Source organism: Pogoniulus pusillus, chromosome 4 (assembly GCF_015220805.1).
Source record: "Pogoniulus pusillus isolate bPogPus1 chromosome 4, bPogPus1.pri, whole genome shotgun sequence".
In the NCBI taxonomy this organism is placed as follows: Eukaryota; Metazoa; Chordata; class Aves; order Piciformes; family Lybiidae; genus Pogoniulus; species Pogoniulus pusillus.
This window is the reverse complement of record NC_087267.1, coordinates 32169620-32181889: the sequence shown is the minus strand read 5'-3', so window position 1 is coordinate 32181889 and position 12270 is coordinate 32169620. Positions and strand designations below refer to the sequence as shown.

The following is a 12270-nucleotide window of genomic DNA, read 5'->3' as shown; positions in this document are numbered from 1 at the left end:
GCAGGCCTCATGACGCATTGCAAAATTCCCTGCCAGCTAGAAGCCATCTCCGGCACACAAACTCTCAGAGAAGCAGAGGCACGCATTCTTCTCAAGAAGGAAGGAGAAGCATTCTATAACACTGATACTTAATGTCGCTTGTTTCCAGGACTATGGGATTATCTTTGACAAAAAAAAATACAGGCTGAGAGAATGTTGTGGAGGCAGGGAATTAATGTGGCCGAGTCAGGAATTTATATAAAAATAGAGTTATTTTATTTTCCTGAAAACTCTCCCCCCAAAACTACATATAGAAATTAATTTAGTTTTAATTATCAGATTCAGCTCGTTTGAGAAAATCTACAGGACGCCATAGATAATTTGACTATTTTGGAAGTCAGAAGTTGGAAAAGGCTTTTAGCTATTAAATTATAGCGCTTTTCTTAATAATAAAGCTAAGCCAAACGACTCAGGGCCAGGCTGGCTGAAAAGGCTGGACTGCTGCTCGTCTCCTCGGGTTCTCTTTCAGAAGCCGCAGGAGGGTTGTTAGGACCTTAATAGGCGTTAGTGGGTGAAGCAGCCTCTATGGCGGGAACCCCAAAGGCGGGAAGTCCCCCAGTATTTATACCCTTCCTAGACAAAGAGGAGTTACCACTGCCTAGGCGCGAAGACCACAGCCAATCCCAGCCTGATTCCAGCGCGGGCACTGCACGGGCACCCCTCGTGCCGGAAGGGCCTTTTGCTCACCCCCTTCACACCTGCAGAGCATGGGGGGGTGGGGCGGCGGGGGGAAACAGGCAGATTTTCCTCTCCCATTCAAGCCACAGAGGGAGAGGAATTTAGGGGTATACAGGACTCCAGGACAGAGAATACATATACTAAACTGCAGGGTTACGCACTGTTAGCCAGGAACAACTGATAGCCTTGGAGGAGTTACAACATAAACCTTGGGCTAGAGATGTGTAGGATAACACATACTAAACTGATAAGAAGAAGGAATTTATGACATGCTGACCTGTTTATGTTACAAGTCTTGCTGTGTTACTTAGAAGTTAGAGCTAGGCAGAAGTTGTGGAATCTTAGCAAGAAGATGAGTTAGAGCAGGCAATCAGCAGTATACACGAGAAGCTTAATGAACCAATCACTAAGAGCCTTCTGTATAGAATAGCACTGTATTGCCTATAAAAGATCATGGATTTGTTACAATAAACGGAACTTTCTTGGCATCCAAGAGTCTCCCCGTCCCCTGTTGTGGCACTAAACCTCTTCCCACTTACTCTCATGGAAGTGACTTGATTTCATAGTTCAAAAAGTATAACCCATTTTCAGTAACAGCTACTAAGTTAACAAACCACTGAACAATAGTGGCCTGAGTACCTTGACAGCAAAGATATTGGAAGATCTACAACAACATTAATGCTTCAGCATGGATAACTGATTTAAAAATCTCAAACCATAAAACCAGAGCAGTTTATCAAAGCAGTAATTAACTTTGCTATTACTGAAATGAAATCTCTTGAGCTCTGTTCTTAATACAACTATTTAGCATCTGACATTAAATCTAAATTCGGGGAATGAGAATTAAAGTAGCCCACTTATTCAGTATTACACAAGGATGCAAGAAGATGCTGAAAAGACATACATTTATTTTTACAAATATCTATTTCCTCCACACTGTAAATTTAGAACTTAATGAGTATAATTTCCCATCTGTGAATTATCATATTTGTGTCTAAAATAGCTATTCTAACATTCAAATAATAAATGTGACCTACTGATTCAAAACTGTCTCCTACTTCATAACAATCACTTCCAATGTATTTTTCCCAGTAGAAATTTTGATACTTTGAGTAGAATGTAAAAAACATCTTCATTGTAAAGGCTCTTTGAAATGTAAAACAATATAGTGAATATTACCATGCAGCTAGTTGCAGCAGGATCCTGAAAACAGGGCTTGCATACTAATACATACAATGTTTTCTATCTGTAATCAAAGACTCTGCCATCAAGAAATATGCTACTTGCAAATGTTGTTCTAAAAACAGAAGACATTTAAAGGACAGTCTAAATATTTTTTTTCTGACAATAAAGGAACAATGCAAATGATTTAACAGCTTTGCACGTTTCAAGCATTAGCTAGTATGTGTGAACAGGACCCTCAGCAGATGCCAACCCTTTGATAGGTTTGCCCCCACCAGAAGCAGGAGCAACCCACAGAGTTTTCTCCAATAGATTTTTTTCACAGATCAGGAACTCCATCACCCTCAACTGTAGGCAATAGGGCAGATTGAGTAGGACCAGCTTGGTTAACTGATCCTCTGCTATTCACTAGCCAGGTGGCTTCTGCTAGGTGTTTCTCACAGTTTTTGAAAGTTCCACCCCCCACTCCCCCCCGAGCTTTCAGGGTGGTTTTCAGCAGGCCATTGTGACACTCAATTTTTCCTGCAGCTTGTGCATAGTATGGAATATGGTAAACCCATTTGATCCCATGTTATTTTGCCCAATTGCTTACAAGGTTGTTCTTGAAATGGGTCAATTCTCTCCGGGGTACCATGTCTCCATAAGATGTGTCTCTGCAGGCCCAGAATAGTGTTGCAGGCAGTGGCATGAAGTACTGGATAGGTTTCCAGCCACCACGGTTAGCACACAGTGTTTGCCATTGCGAGATCGAGGCAGAGTGATGTAATCTATCTGCCAGGTCTCCCCATATTTGTATTTTGATCACTGTCCCCTGTACCACAAAAGGTTTCATGTGCTTAGCTTGCTTTAAGGCAAAATAGATGTCACAGTCATGGATTACCTGGACTACAGCATCCATGGGCATACCCACTGACCTGTCATGGGCCCACTGGTACATGACATCTCTTCCTTGGTGGCCAGACATGTCACGGGCCCACTGAGCTAAGAACCATTCACCTTCATGCTTCCAGTCCAGATCTGTTTGGGAGATCTGGGCAGCCAAGACAGCTCGGTGGTTGTACTGTTACTCTTCAGTGGCTCTGCTCTTAGGGATGTGAGCACTGATGCGTCGGATTTTAACCGGCAGTTTGTCCAGGCATGCAGAAATGTCTTTCCAGATAGCAGCAGCCCAAATCAGTTTCCTTTTTCTTTGCCAATCATTTTGCTTTCCTTCCTTCAGCCACCCCCATGAGGCATTTGCTACCATCCATGAGGCGGTGTAGATGTAGAGCATTGGCCACTGTTCTCATTTTGCAATGTGCAGAGTCAGCTGGATGGCTTTTACCTCAGCAAATTGGCTGGATTCGCCTTCTCCATCTCTTGCCTCTGCAACTCTGTGTGTCGGGTTCCAGACAGCTGCCTTCCACCTCCACTTACTGCCTAGAAGATGGCAAGATTCATCTGCGGAAAAAGCGAGCGGATCTCTTTTCATTATCAGGAAGGTCACTGTATGGGGGAGCTTCCTCAGCACGAGTCACTGCCTTCTCTTTTGGTGGCACTCCGAAGTCAGTGCCCTCTGGCCAGTTGGTGATCACTTCCACAATACCTGGGCATTCAAGGGTCCCTGTTTTAGCTCTCTGGGTTATAAGAGGCATCCACTTACTCCAAGTGGCATCTGTGGCATGGTGTGAAGTTGAGTCTTTCCTTTAAACATCCAAGTCAGGACTGGAAGTCCTGGAGCTAAAAGTAGTGACTCCGTTCCAATCACCTCAGAAGCAGCTTGAACTCCCTCACAGGCAGCTAGAATTTCTTATCCCATGGGGATGTAGCTATTCTCTGAGCCTTTGTATGCTTTGCTCCAGAACCCAAGTGGATAGCCTCACGTTTCTCCAGGAGCTTTTTGCCATGATCTCCAGGTAGGACCATTCTCACTGGCTGTAGTCTAGAGTATGTTCTTAATCTCTGGGCCAGTTCAAACTGGTCTCAAGGCCATAGCATGGACCACTTCTTGTTTCATTTGGTCAAATGCCACCAAGCATTTTGAGAGGTTCCCACTCAAAGTTATTTCTCTTTCTGGTTATGTTGAAAAGGGGCTTCATGATTTGACTGCTCTCAAGAATGTGCATCTTCTAAAAACCCACAAACCCGAAGAAGGATTGTGTCTCTTTATTGTCAATGGGTTCTACCATAGAGGCTACCTTATTCACAGCATCCACAGGGATATGGCAGCAGCCATCTTGCCATTGAACTCCCAGAAACTGGATTTCTCTGGCAGGCCCTTTCATTTCACTTCTCCTAATGGCAAAACCAGCATCCAACAGGGTATTGATGATTTTCTCACCCTTCTTGAAGACCTCCTCTGCTGTCTCACCCCATACAAAGATGTCATTGATGGAGCTCCATCCTTCTTCAGTGCTGTCTGTATCATGCTGCAGCAGATTGTATGGCTCTGCTTCCACCCCTGAGGTAGTCTGTTCCAGTGGCACTGGACACCTCTCCAGGTGAAAGCAAACAAAGTGTTCTATACTCCTGTACAATGGGAATGGAGAAGAAAGCATTAGCAATGTCAACAGTAGCATACTATTTCACCTCCTTCAATTCCAGTTCGTACTCAAGCTCCAACATATCAGGCACAGCTGTGCTGACTGGAGGAGTCACTTCATTCAGGCCTCTGAAGTCCAGGTCAGTCTCCATTCCCCAGTCTCCTTTTGCACTGGCCATATCAGGCTGTTGAAGGGTGAGTGAGTCTTGCTGATAACACAGTGCTTCTCCAGCTGGCAAATCAGTTGGTGTATGGGCAGCAGGGAGTCTCTGTTCATCTTCAGTATTGCCTGCAGTGTACTATGTGAGAAGCAGTTGGTAATTTTACTCCCTGCACCTTGTGTGTGCCAACCACGGAAGGGTCATCTGACAGGCCAGACATGACAGACTGCTCTTTGTCTGCAGTCTCTATAGCTGCTATCTCAAAAGCCCACTTGTTCCCTTTCAGGTCCTTAAAATACCCTTCCCGCAGAAAGTCAACACCAAGGATGCAAGGTGCATGAGGACCAGTCACTATGGTGTGCTTCTCCCACGCATTCATGGTGAGGCTTATCTCAGCCTGCAGCATTGTCAACTCTTGGGACTCTCCTGCAACTTCTGAAATTGTCATGGGTTCTGTCTCTCTGTGGCTTGAGGGTATCAGAGTGCACTGAGCACTTGTGTCCACCAAAACTTGGTACTTCTTTGCTTCAGAAGTGCCAGGCCATTTCACAAACACACCCTAGTATACTCTGTTATCCCTGTTCTCCACCTGGCTGGAGACAGGGCACCTCTAATGCTGAACATGGTTACCACTTGAAGCATGTGGACCTGAGGTGCTGGAAGAACCACCCCTCGGGCGAGATGATTGTCTGTGGGACACCGAAGCAGCCCCTCTTCTGGAGGAGTTATTCCCAGTGTTTGCACCCTGCAGTTCCCTTACTCTGGCCCATAGAGCTGAGGTGGGCTGGCTATGCCATCTGTCCATGTAACAGAGAATTCTCCACAGTGAGCCCCGAGATGTCCCCTGTCTGGTTTGGGTTGGTCTCCTACAAGGAGAAGAAGTACAAGGATGTGTGCTTCTGACAGCTGAAACCTGTACCCATTCAGAAGGTGAAGAGTAAGTGTCCTCTCCCTTCTTCAATTCAGAGACAAAGGCCTTAAGTTCATTCCTATCTCTAGTCAGGGTTTCCACAGCTGATATTAGAGCCTTTTTGGAGACACTATCTTCAAACTGCCTCAGACCATTAACAAATTCACTGACAGCTGGGAGATTGTTAAGATCTCTGCCCAAAAGCAGTCCTCCCAGCATACGTGCATAGGTGGAAGGGGCACCTTGGGTCAGCTTCTTTAACAGAGATGCTTCATGCAGACACTGTCAGAGTCCAAAGGCAGTTAGCCATTTCCATAGATTATTTCCTGGACAGCTATTTGTCTTAAGTACATGATCCCCTGTCCGTATTTGCCCACTTAAGAGGATGGAAGATTACGTCACCTTTTGAGGGGTGCCAGTGTCTTACAGCTGTGAGGAGTCAGGCCCAAAGTGCATGCCATCTAGCCTCCCCAGCTCTTTATCGATGTCCCCATCTGTTGATAAAGACCTCAACTGTTTGGCTTCTCTCTAGTCTAATTCCACTGTCTCTGCCCCTGCATCCCAGCCCCTCAAGACCCAGGCCAATAGAGACTGGCTGTTTGCTCTTGAATAATCCTGTCATGTTTGCCTAATTTCCTTTCGAGGCATAGCTGTGATTGTGATTACCTCGGGATCAGATTTGCTTTCGTCTGGTGCATTTTGCTGGAGGGTGCTGGCTCCAGTGGAGCTGCCATTAGATCCGAGTCTGGGAGAGGTCTGTCCATTTTCTGTAGCTTTTCCTGGAGCGGTGACAGGAGCCAGACAGATTGAATGCATAGGAGCAGCTGGTTGGTTGGGCACGGCTGCGGGTGGAACTGTGTTTGGGACAGGAGTCAGCCCATCGCTGACCACCGTGCTGCCGCTTGAGTTCGGTGAGTCATGCGGGGTTGCAGTTCTGCTATGAGCACCAGTCTGAGCACTGCTGCACTGACACCTGCCACATTGGCAGTTACCAGGTGGGCCTGCCCTCCTCCTGTTTATTTCTTTACTGAATGTCCTAATTATGGTGGCTACGCACAGCTGCCATGCGGTCCAAGCTAGGATAGTGAGAATTCCTCCCTGAATCACATCTAAACATAATGCAAATACTGCTAGGAAGTATCCCCAAAGTATCTGGATCTTGAGTGTCCCAGCACACATTCTCAGAGTGATTCCATGTATCAAATGCATTCCTAAACCCAATAAAGTTTCCAACAGAATCCACTAAATACACATACAGTCACATAGGTATGCCCTTTAAAATAGTCAAATACCATTTCATTTACTATCCAGACTATGTGATACATCATGAATTTATATATCCAGCTCCAAAACAGCCAGCTAAAAGCCATAATTATTAAAACTCTTAAAACATCCATTTTTAACTTCCAAATCCTGTCTAAAAATAATTATTTTGTACCTAGCTCCACACCGAGACACCAAATTGTCTTGTTTCTAGTTTAAATTTCCCAATGACTCAAAATATATCTAACAGAACCAATACAAGGTATAGGCTGGATATTAGGAAGAAGTTCTTCACAGAGAGAGTGATTTCCCATTGGAATGGGCTGCCCAGGGAGGTGGTGGAGGCACCGTCCCTGGGGGTCTTCAAGAAAAGACTGGATGAGGCACTTAGTGCCATGGTCTAGTTGATTGGTTAGGGCTGGGTGCTAGGTTGGACTGGATGATCTTGGAGGTCTCTTCCAACCTGGTTGATTCTATGATTCTCCCCCAGTTTGGAAAGAGAGGAATTAGATGTAGAGAGGAAAAGGTAAAGCACACCCAAATAAATAGTCTCACTTTGGTTTGGAAGTTAAAGAAGAAAAAAAAACCTTTAACAATAAATAGAAGGTATGTAAGGTAGGGGAGTTACAAAGAGGTATAGGGAAGGGAAAAAAAAACCCAAAGATACAAAATATATATATGCAACCAGATTGATGGTAATGGATGGAGGTAGATTTTCAGGATTTGCCCACCACATGGAAGGACGACCATGCATTAAGAAAGGAGCACAGCAACAAGGTGGCAGCAAACAGGCAGGCAGGTGAGACAGGAAGTTCCTCTGTTTTTATATGGGGCTAGACAGGAAGAGGGAGTGGGCTAACCACTACACCTGGGGCCAGGTTCAAGATCCACCCTCCCAGGAGGGTTAATCCTTCACAACATTGCAGGTGAACAGATGTCAATGATTTTAAAAATTACCTTGTGTTTTCTTTTGTTTACTGCAGGGCACAGAATTTCATTACACTGAGTTGATTAGTTTGTACCCAAGGTGTTTCTAGACTTCTAGCAGCAATGCAACATTTAAAAGCTGTCTTTATGCAGCTGACAAAGGAAACAAAATGTGGAGTTTAAAAAAGAAAAACAAAAAACCTCTTAACTAGAAAATAAAGTTAAGATTGTTCTTGTATTCTCATTATGAGGATAGTAGGATTTTTAAGTGATTCCTCAGTAAATCTTATCTATAAGGACCAAAAATACTTAAACAGCGCCCTGTATCTTCAAAACTTCTTCAAAAGTTAACTAATGCTCCCATAATCCTGCAAGGTATGCATCAACTGAAAGTAAATGAGTTTAGGGTTCCCAAAACCCACTAGCTACCCTAATGACCTGACATCATCTATCCAGAAAAGTGATTTAGTATGTACAGCAGCAACTCAAACTACGCTTTCACCTTAACCACTACATACCCCATCCAGCCCAGCCTGTAGTTATTCAGGTAAAACTAACAAGGACAGTAGGAGGTGTCGCTTTTGGCAAATGCATTATTTTGCAAATAGCAAGCTGACTGAAAATCAACTGACTTAATCTGTGCAATTTGCACAAATTCCACCAAACCAGAAGTGAAAAAGTAAAGGTCATTATAACCTATTAACCCACAGAACCTCGAGATCATCCCTTTTATTTACAGCTGTGCATTTTTGTCAGAGAAGCAGACTTAATGTTCTAGAGAAAATTAACTGTCATTAAAAAAATCTGTGCAAACTCTGACCTGAGAGGCCTCAAAAAACTTGCAACTGAATTCACAGCAGGATAACTTATAAGTTGGATATTTTGGGGATCAAAAACCTGCTCTTCCACCTGCGTTTTGATCTCCACAAAGAACCCTGTTACTGCTTAAGGAATAAACAGAAACCACAATAGAAATTACATGCAAGTAATGGAAATTTTCTTCTACTTAAAAATAAGAAAGTAAATCAGAAACTTGTAATAATAGGTAAAAACCAGATTACTTTCTGAGTTCACTTAAGGCAGTATTTAGATTAAGTCAACGTAATGAGAATATATGATATTAAATGAGAAAAAATTCAAACCAAAAACATTTTTAACAAGTTTAGACAGTGGGGAGAAATACAAAGGTGAATAAGTAGTACACTTTGGGCAATAAACATTTTATCTTTTTATGTAAAAATTGGGGACATTTCCTTCTGTACTGCTAACATCTCATATTGCCATTGCTGACCACACAGAAAATAGCCTTATTACTCACTAAACATTCATCAGGAGAGGCAATGACATGAGCCTTCCACAAAGTACGTAACAACACTCCCTACAACTCTTACTTTTTTGCCCAGCTCACCTACTGACGACCCCAACTCTCCCCCAACACACAAAAATGATTTGCTGTGTTTAAGGCTGTTCTTACTTTGAACTGTTCTCTGTTGCCTACACAGGAATGAAGGACTCAAAATACATATCAGAGACAATTCTCAACTCTTTTACAAGGGGCTTCAAGGGATTCTTATCTCTAATGAGGAAGGTGGCTGTCATAGGAAGACACATTCTGCTGCAACTTACACTTAGTTTAGGTATCACAACAGCTGAGGCAGAATTAGTCACTGCACATTGAAAGAGAAACAAAAAACCAGAATAAACGGGAATAACCTAACAGCTCTCTAACAGTGAATTAAGCAACTGAAAGAAGTTACATAAATAACTAGTTATTAGAAGAACAAAAATATCAGTTCTACAATGTTTAAATCTTATTTATAATCTGAATTCTTACCCTCAACATTACGAAAACAGTACACTTACCTTTAAAAATATGTATATAATTACATCTCTAATAATGTTCCCCAAAACTATATATCAGAACTTAATTCTGAATTCTCAACTAAAATGTAGCCATTAAAGGTCTATTTTCATAGGAAGAAGAAAAACACAAAATTGTTCATTCATTCTTAAAAGTACTTCTCATTTATCTCATACTTTCCTTAAAATTATATTTAATAATTAATTTGTAGCACATTACTAGTATGAAATTTAACATTTTTTATAATGTGCTCTGAGTGAATGATTTCTTTACAAAATTGCATTCATTTCTCATTGTGGCAAAGTAAAACTACCAAAATCTAGATCTGCAAAGAGAAGAGGTGGAAAAAAGAGCAGTGTAGATTTAATCCCAAGAATTTTCCATGATATTCATGTAAGCCTGGATATAGCACTTAAATCTTTGCCACATCTAATGGTGGAAAAAAAGGGAAACTAATTCAGTAAGAGAAACCATAGTGTAAAAAAACATTTGAGTGTTGTCATTACCCTCCTGATGAATTCCACTACATATAAATTTTACAAGTCCTGTGCCTCAGTTTCATCATCTCTTGATTAACGTTTTTAAAATGACATTTTTTGATACAACACTTCTAAATATTATTATAGTGACAGGTAATTAGGAGGCCAGAAAGCAAGAGGCACATGACTGAGATCATAATACAGAATTAGAAAAACAGCAGGCTGCACGATCTGTTGAGAAAAAGACACAAAAAATCCCCAAAGGAAAAGCAGGAGAATGATTAAAACAAAAAAAAGGGGAGAGGAGGGATGGGGTGGGTGGAGGCAAAGGCAAGTAGCTTCCTTGCTATTAAAGGACTTGTGTTTTATAAAGGCTGGGTCTCCTCCTCTCTTAGACTTCCTAGTATGATACTTGTACTGCAGTAATCAAAACAAGGAAGCAGATGGACAGGCAAAGTGGTACTGCAGCAGCTGCAGAAGATGACTACAATAATAATGTTGACATCAGTAACATTAATTAGTGCACAGACTGTAGAGTGGATGATTCGTTTTCCTATCTTCTGGCGTGGGCATGCAGCCCTAGCAAATGGGTATAACGTTAGTACCTTTAGTTTGTTTTGTTCATTTGCTCAGTTTATTAGTGAATCGAATAGAGTCAAGAAAATCTAACTTCTCTCCCTCTCCAGAACACTTGCTTAAGAAGTTATATTGTTTCGAATTTGGTTTATGCAAGATGGAATCTTCCTTAGATCTATTTTCAACGTACACCGTAATTCGTACAGTCCCATACATACACTGTACATACACCCCTGTATTTCAGCAAGATGTAGTGCTTGTCTGGTTTTGTCTAAACAACAGCTTGGTGTGACTTCACTCATCTGCAAGCAGGTGCCAAAACCTTTTCATGGGACACAAGAACAAATGGTGTAACTCCAAGAAGAGCCAGGAAAAACACTGAAGCATCTCAAGTAAGAAGCACCACTGCTATCATCAGCAGCACCATGTCACGGTAAGAGAGCTCTGGTAGCACCACACAGGGACATATACCACTGCTCTTTAGCTGCCTTACCAAGAACAACAACTGTCCAGTTTAGTGTTATACTACACCAAAACACCTGCTGAACATCAAACAAATTGAAACAGTGGTAACTGTGGAGAAACAAATAGATGGGTATGTGATGTGGTGCAATCCTGCAGTACAGAGTCAAAGGGAAGGGCAATCAGAGAGATCATGGAAAATGCTTGGTATGTGACAGTCAGCATCTTGTATTCTACTCTCAAACAAGTTTTTCCTTATTCTGCACCCACCTACTACTGAGATCGATTTTCCCTGTTCATTTATTCTCCAGGATGATAAAAGATTTCCTTTGGCTTTCTTCTATCATCATCCTCAATAAATGGAAAGACTACCACCCCCTTTTCGAGTGCTATTCTACAAAAGGGAAAAGTGAAAGTGAGCAGGCCAGGCTCAGCGTGGGAGCCACTCATGAACCCTGAGAGCTCATTTATCTAAGCTCCCTTTCCATTCAAATTTTCCTGAGCCTCCTAGTGTTTCTCCTTCTGTCTCTAAGTTTCTGTGTTTGCCCTTTAACATACTGATCTACCAAAGGGCTTCACCTAGGCAGCAATCCATTTTTTTAATTAATATGATAATATCCTGTAAACTTTTTGAGGTGTTTTATGTTTGCTTTTTGGATTTTTTTTACAATATAGGAAGAGAAGCTGGAAATGCCTCCACACCATCTTTTGGAGATGAGTTTAAAGGACAGATAAATGCTGTATTAACCTTCGTTACTTGCAGGTTAATACAGCACATTTACATACAAAGAGTTTTCTCAATATATTTAAAATGCTAAATTCTTTTAAATTAAAAATTAATTGTAAATTAAAAATCCAGCCATATACACAGAACAAAAGATGTCTGCACAAACATCTTCTGTTTCTGTTTCTTCTCATCTACTAAGGTAGATGAGATAGCTTCAGCAATTCTGTTCCTAACACTGAAGAAGGCCATTAATCAAATTGTTTTGCATTCATATTTGGAATAATGCAACTGAATGAAAAAGAGTAAGTATTCAAAAGAATGACTACTTTTTCATGGAAGAAATTGCCAACCAGTAAAGAAACAGATGTCTGAAAGTGTTGGATGAAGATGCATTCCCCTATGCAAACTAACAGACTTAATTAATTACTCAAATCACATGGTATTTTACAGAATGACATTAATGATCAGTAATAAAAACTGACAG

At 41.8% G+C, this 12270-nt stretch overlaps 1 protein-coding gene across 1 annotated transcript in view; it reads right to left on the bottom strand.

Moving 5' to 3' along the window:
* COG5 (component of oligomeric golgi complex 5) overlaps positions 1–12270 on the bottom strand; it is a 205206-nt gene that overhangs the window by 66627 nt on the left and 126309 nt on the right. The window lies entirely within an intron of this gene.